Raw genomic sequence first — 7998 nt, forward strand, 5'->3', positions numbered from 1 at the left:
AGAGCACTGCCTCTCTTCCCAAAGGGCTCAGGTTCAATTCCCAACATCCACATGGTGACTCACAACTGTGACTCCAGTTCTAGGGCTTCTGACACCCTCACACAGACATACAAGCATGCAGAACACCAATGACCATAAGCTAAAACTTCCTTTTTAAAAAAGGCATTGGGGGGTGATGGCGCACACCTTTAATCCAGCACTTGAGAGGCAGGTGCATCTTTGCGTTTGAGGCCAGCCTGATCTATACAAAGAGTTCCAGGACAGCCAAGACTTACACAGAGAAACCCTGTCTGGAAAAATCTAAATAAATAAATAAATATAAAAGCTGAGAGATGGTGGAGCATGCCTTTAATCCCAGTCAGTACTCTGGAAGCAGAAGCAAGTTAATCTCTGTGAGTTCGAGGCCAGCCTGGTCTACAAAGTGAGTTCCAGGACAGTCACGGCTACACAGAGAAACCATGTCTCAAAAAACCAAAACAACAACAAAAAAAACCCACAAACAAACAACAACAAACAACAGTAACAAAAAGACAGGGGGAGGCATTCTTTGCCATTCCTGCCATAAGAAGCCTCAGGGCTTGGGTTTGCTGTGATCTGTGTTGAAGGGGGTCTGTCAACTCTAGGAGGGAAGTTGGCTTGTCTTCCTAGAGTGACAAGTGTCTTAAAGAGATAGTCCATAAAGTTCTGCTGAACTATCTGGGGCATCACCAAGGGAGAGGAAAGGTTGGGACTCTCTTGAACCTCTGCAGTTTGGTGCCATTCGGAATAGTTATGTCACCTTGAAGATACTGTCTTTACTTGTTTGGTGGACTAGAGAGAACTGAGCTGACTGGTCTTTTGTAAACCATTTCTAATGAAAGACCCCAGTGCTGGGCAGTCTTTCAGGCTGAGGAGACCCTCCCAAGGAACAGCAAGTCACTCTTCGGATGCAAATAGCAAGAGGCTTTATTTAATACACAGGTACCTGGGGCGGCTTAGTCTCTCGGAAGACAAGCGCGCCTGCAGACTGGGGGAAGGTCTTTTTATAGGAAAGAGGGCAGCAGAAGCAGATTACAGAAGCAAATGCATCGTTAGTGGTCAGTTGGAATGGGGCAAGGGGCACAGGTGGTTTTTCCTCTCCCAGCACAGATGTATGGGAACAGACATCCTGTTAATTGATGTCCTGTCCTAATCTATGGATATAAAGATCCTGTTTTGCAGCCAGGGACCCTGACCTTACTCTGCACTTACAGTCGTTCGTCAAAAGCTTTGTGAAATGACGTTACAGCAGATAAGCTGGGATCTTTCATAGGGGGAGTTGTCTTCTTCTGTGAATTACTGACATTCTAAGTTGGGCACATGTGCTGACTATAGGCATCCTGTTTCCCTAAGCAAACGGGATGTTCTCATTAGAGCAGGCCAGCTGCGGGTTCCTTATCGCTTGGGGCCAGGTGGCTGACCGGCTGACCGCAGAATCTCGCCTGGCTTCTCCGCCCTTGCTTTCAAGTCGAACTTCCCTGCTCTAATTACTTGCGTTGCTCCAAAGTTTAAGCCTTGCAAAATGGCATTACTGCTGCTTAGTGAGTGGGGGTCTTTCACTAAGACAGCAGTGGGGGGGCATCTCTGCCCTTGGAACTTCTGAACAGGAAACCCTGGCCTCTTCAGCTTTGTCTTTTCTGTTTGAAATTCATCACGTGCTAATAATCATGATGGACATGCCTCTAAGATGTTTGAATGTTTGTATGTGTAAATATATTTAGGCTCATTTTATACTACATAAGAGCAATTGCTCTGTATTTATTTTTTTTAAGTTAAAATCCAAGGATTCAGAAAGCTAAAAAAGAAACTCATTTCTAGACTTTACCTTGGACAAGCTTATTTAAAATTAATTAAAATGTTAATTTTTTTGTTTTGTTTTTGAGACAGAGACTCACTATGTAGCCCTAGCTGGCCTGGAACTTGCTGTGTAGAACAGGTTAGGCTTGAATTTAAAGAGATCCACCCAATTCTGCCTCCCAAGTACTGGCCTCAAAGGCATTTGCCATCACATCGGGGTGAAATGTTAATTTTTAGCTTCCATTGTAAAATGGTTTGGGGCGGTGCTTTTAACTGTTAATTATGGAAGCGGGTTGAGAAAAAAAATCTGATTACAAAATTTAGGAAAGATAACCTAAAGATAGCTAAACATATTTTTTGTTAAGTGTTCAAAATATCTGAACAGCTTTTGCTAGACAAACTTAAAGTGTACAGTAAAAAGATTAATATCTGGGACCTGTGTCCACAGATACTTCTGCCTGAGTTTGTTTCAAATGGGCACGCATTGACGATGTTGAGAGTTCTGACTTTCACTTTGAAATAATTATTAAGATAATACACTGTGTTGTAAATATGTATTTTAGTATCTAAGTTACTTGCTAGGGTATGATATAGGGATAATGACAAGGCTCAGAGGGAAGCTCCAGGATCTTTTAGTTTGGGGAAAAAAAGAGCTGGGGGCAACCAAGCAGGCTTGTTTATTGTTATTGTTGTTGTTATTAGCACCTGTGGGTAACGCCTGCAGCCGCTACCAAAACAAATTAAAAGTGAGTAATTGGTGGAGGAGATGGTTGTTATTTCCTGCCTTGGGAAACCGGAGTAGAAACCGGAATGAAGCAGCCCCCATTTTTGAAGTGGGAAGTGGTCTCCTGGGTTTTTATGGAGAGAATAGGTTGGGAAATTCTACGTTTCCTTGAGTTCTTTCCTAGTCAGAGTTCCTCAAACAGCTGAGATTTGCTCTGCCTCTCTTGGAACTTCTTTAAACCTACCAAACTCTTGCGTTTCTATTAACATACTAAAGAAAGGCTCATTCAGTCTGAGTTCAAGGCCGGGTCAACAGAATGAGTTCCAGGACAGCCAGGGCTTTTACAAGAGAAACCCTGTCTCAAAAAACAAAAACAAAATAAACAAGAAAAACCTAAAAAAAAAAAAAAAAACAGGAAGAATGTTTCCAAAAGTTAGCACACAGGAAAGGAAGGTTTACTTTGTTCCTCAGGAATGGTAAGCCATGAGTCAGTGGGTGAGCCTGGAGACCTCTCCTTTACAAAGTTATTTTTTGCCTGGAGCATGGTGGCTGCACATGCCTTTAATTCACTGGCAGGCGGATCCCTGTGAGTTCGAGGCCAGCCTGGTCTACAGAGTGAGTTCTAGGATGGCAAGCCAGGGCCCCTCGTTACACAAAGAAACCCAGTCTTGAAAAACTAAACAGCCGGGCAATGGTGGCACACGCCTTTAATCCCAGCACTCGGGAGGCAGAGGCAGGCGGATCTCTGTGAGTTCGAGAGCAGCCTGGTCTACAGAGCTAGTTCCAGGACAGGCTCCAAAGCCACAGAGAAACCCTGTCTCGAAAAACCAAAAAAAAAAAAAAAAACAACAACAACAACAACAAAAAAAAAACACGGGCTGGAGAGATGGCTCAGTGGTTAAGAGCACTGCCTGCTCTTCCAAAGGTCCTGAGTTCAATTCCCAGCAACCACATGGTGGCTCACAACCATCTGTAATTAGGTCTGGTGCCCTCTTCTGGCCTGCAGACATACACACAGACAGAATATTGTATACATAATAAATAAATAAATATTTAAAAAAAAAACACAACAAACAAAATGCCACATGAGCTTTGTCAGAGAAAAACAAGAACAGAAGCAGCCTAAGCTCTGTTTAGTTGATGGTTCTCTCAGGTGGAGTATGCCCCTGATTGATTAAGGTCACAGGAAGCTGCTTTGGAAAAGTAAAGAAATGGGGTACCTGCTGTTTTTGTTTAAAGCATTTATGAGCGAGAGCGAGCCCTCCAGGTGAACAAAGACAAACATGGCCTAATAATCTAGTTCAAATCTAACATAAGCTTTCTTGTAAAACCCAGTTTCTGCAAAGGCTTTCTTTTTTTAATTTTTTAATTGATTTTATTGAACTATACATTTTTTTCCCTCTCCCCTCCCCTTCTACCCACTCCTATGGTCCCCATGCTCCCAATTTACTCAGGAGATCTCATCTTTTTCTACTTCCCATGTAGATTAGATCCATGTATGTCTCTCTTAGGGTCCTCTTTGTTGTCTAGGTTCTCTGGGATTGGGAATTGTAGGCTGGTTTTCTTTTATGTCTAAAAGCCACTTATGAGTGAGTACATATGATAATTGTCTTTCTGAGTCTTAGTTACCTCACTCAATATGATGTTTTCTAGCTCCATCCATTTGCCTGCAAATTTCAAGATGTCATTATTTTTTTTTCTGCTGTGTAGTACTCCATTGTGTAAATAGACCACATTTTCCTTATCCATTCTTTTTGGTAGAGAGGCATTTAGGTTGTTTCCAGGTTCTGGCTATGCCAAACAATGCTGCTATGAACATAGTTGAGCGCATGTCCTTGTGGCACAATTGAGCATCCTTTGGATATATACCCAAGAGTGGTATTACTGGGTCTTGAGGAAGGTTGTTTCCTAATTTTCTAAGAAATTGCCTTTAAAAATGGCGTACAGACCTAAACAGAGAACTCTCAACAGAGGAAGTTAAAATGGCTGAAAGACACTTAAGGAAATGTTCAACATCCTTAGCCATCAGAGAAATGCAAATCAAAATAACTCTGAGATTCTGCAAAGGCTTTCTTTTCTTTTCTTTCTTTCTTTCTTTCTTTTTTTTTTTTTTTTGGTTTTTCAAGACAGGGTTTCTCTGTAGCTTTGGAGTCTGTCCTGGAACTAGCTCTGTAGACCAGGCTGGCCTCGAACTCACAGAGATCCACCTGCCTCTACCTCCCAAGTGCTGGGATTAAAGGCATGCACCACCACCGCCTGGCTCTGCAAAGGTTTTCTATGCCTTCCACTGTCTCCTTTAGCTCACTCTTCTCTAAGACTAGCTAACTCTTGGAGTTTTGAAGAGTTAATTGCTTTGAAAATGTCACCTTGTCTGTGTCTCCCGTTCTCATCTCAGTGGGTGTGTGACTTCAGAGACACTAGGCAAGCAATTTTGAAACCTTTCTTTTTTTCAAACTGTGTAAACTTCGTCTAGTTATTATTATTAAAAGGACAGCTCCTGGGGCTGGAGAGATGGCTCAGAAGTTAAGAACACTGGCTGCTTTTCCAGAGGACCCGGGACCCACCTGGCAGCTCACAACTGCCTATAACTTCAGTTCCAGGGGATCCAACACCCTCACACAGACATACATGCAGGTGAAACACCAATGCACATAAAATAAAAATAAGTAACTTTTTAAAAAAAGGACAGCTCCTTTAACTTTGGCTGCTTAGCTCCTAATGTGCAGTAGATAGACGAGGGTGGCTGTTTTTACAGAAGTCTGCTTTGTGTGGCATTTGTCGCTGGAGACCATATGCCATGTATTGCATGCAAGGCAGCCTACCACCTTCTGACAGGAATTGTTTTGTTCTATGTGGTGAATCTAAGACAAGGTTTTATGTTTTGTTTAAAAAAAAAAGCATTGTTTTCTGTTTGTGTTTCAAACAGTTGGCTGCTTAGGAAATCGTCTTAAAGGCCACCTCCCTTTAGGAATCAGTTTGTGTCATGGTCTTCGGATGATGCCTGTGAGCTGACTGTTTGAACACCTGTTTTGAGTTGACTTTAGTGCGTTTAATACGCTGTGTATCCGACTGGAAACGTGGAGATGTTAGCTAACCGTTACATCCTATACACAGTAACCAGCAAGTGCGCTTACTCAGCCTTTGCAGCAGCCAGCTGTGACTGAAAAGAGGGCAACAGGGCAGAACCAGTCAAAGCCAGCCTGAGCAATGGGCACTGGGGATGAAAAGATGCAAGAAGCCACATGACAGCTCCTGGGTGAGAAAGAGAGCCAACTCAATGAGATTGTGGATTCTGGAGCACTAACAAGGAAAACCCTCCCATCGGCACAGCTGGACCAAACTTTGCCCCTTTAAATGTGCAACTAATACATTTTGTTTTACTAAACCAAAGACATTTAAATATTGCTTTAGAAGTAACATCTAGCCAGGCAGTGGTGACACAGGCCTTTAATTCCAGCATTTGGAAGGCAGAGGCCGTTGGATCTCTGAGTTCAAGGCCAGCCTGGCCTATAAGAGTGAGTTTCCAGGACAGTCAGGGCTACTCAGGAAAATCCTGTCATGAAAAAAAAAAAAACAGAAGGAAAAGCAGCATATATATTCTTCTGTACCATGATGCTAACTGTTGCTCCTTTTACATGTAGATGCCTCTTAAACTCTGCCAGCCTTCTAAAGATTGGCAGACATTAGGTATTTGTAAATTTGTACATGATTTGATTGCTTAATTTTCAAAGTAGCTTTATTATTGTTGATTATGTGTTTTTTGGTTTTTCAAGACAGGGTTTCTCTGTAGCTTTGGTGCCCGTCCCAGAACTAGCTCTTGTCGACCAGGCTGGCCTCGAACTCCCAGAGATCCGCCTGCCTCTGCCTCCCGAGTGCTGGGATTAAAGGCGTGCACCACCACCACCCGGCTGATTATGTGTTTTTTTAAAAAAAATCATGTCAGGTGATGGTGGCACATGCCTTTTTAATCTCAGCACTCGGGAGGCAGAGGCTGGCGGATCTCTGTGGATTTGAGGCCAGCCTGGCTACAGAGTGAGTTCCAGAACAGGCTCCAAAGCTACCGAGAAACCCTGTCTCGAAAAGCAAATAAACAAACAAACAAATACATACATAAGAATCATTTCTTGGGGCTGGAGAGATGGCTCAGAGGTTAAGAGCACTGATTGTTCTTCCAGAGGTCCTGAGTTCAATTCCCAGTAACCACATAGTGGCTCACAAACATCTGTAATGAAATCTGGTGCCTTCTTCTGGCTTGCAGGCACACATGCAGACAGAGCACTGTGAACAAAATAAATAAATAAATCTTTAAAAAAAAAGAATCATTTCTTTTTTGTTTTGCCTGCATGTATGTCTGTGCACCACATTCATCCAGGTGCCCACGGAAATCAGAAGAGGGCATTGGATGCCTTGGGACTGGAGTTACAGACAGGTGTGACCTGAATGTGGGTGCTGGAAACTGCACCTCGGTTCTCTTAACCATTTGAGCTGGCTGTCTAGCCCCTGGGCAGATTTTTGTAAACCGTTTTAGTGAAGTGTTGTGGATTGCCTGATGTATTTTGTACAGCTTGATAACTGACCTGTCTGCTAATGTTCTCCAGAAGTATGGCTTCCTACAAATGAACCTGAACATTTGTGAGGTGCTAGAACTTTAGCCACAGGACAAGTAGAATGGTTTCCAGGTAGGCCTGATCAAAGAGCCATTCCTTTTCCACCTAATTGTTCAATTTAGGCCTGAGGGGTTTGTTAGCACTAGCTTCTTAACATCTGTCATTTACCGCCCCGAGGCAGAGCAAATTGGACCAACCAGGGTGAATCTTGCCCTAGCATCGTGGGCGATGGAGAGCAAAACCACCAGATGGTCAATTAACAATGTCTTCAGAAAATGTTTGTTCAGAGATGGGGGTGGGGTGGTTGTCAGGCCTGAATAAAGTCAAGGTAGGCATGGTAGCACTTGCCTGTAATCCCAGCAACTGGGAAGCCCAAATATTGAGGATCGTAAGTTTGAGGCCAACGTAGGCCTCCTGATGAGAGCCTATCTCAAACCAATGAGATGGAGTTCGCTGTGTCAGCCCTTCCAAAAGTAACTAAAAGCCAGGAAAAATGATTCTTTTGTTTGTTTTTTTTCAAGACAGGGTTTCTCTGTGGCCTTGGCTGTCCGGAAACTCCCTTTGTAGACCAGAACTTGAACTCTGCCTCTCAAGTGCTGTGCTTAAAGGTGTGGGCCACCACAGTAAGAGAGAAATGATTCCTATGTGTGGTACCTGACACTAACTAAATAGGTTCAAACCGTCATCCCTACTGTCACTTTATTTGTCACCTTGTTTTAGACATAGATACGTGCCACCTCAAGACAGTGATATTAAACAGAAAGTAGGGCACTGGGACCAGTCAGGAAGTAATGAAGATATTCTAAAGAGACCCTTGCATTGAGATCTTTGTCCCTCTTCCCTGTGTGGCCT

Source organism: Microtus oregoni, unplaced genomic scaffold (genome assembly GCF_018167655.1).
Source record: "Microtus oregoni isolate MIOR12 unplaced genomic scaffold, Mior012 000092F_000, whole genome shotgun sequence".
NCBI lineage: Eukaryota > Metazoa > Chordata > Mammalia > Rodentia > Cricetidae > Microtus > Microtus oregoni.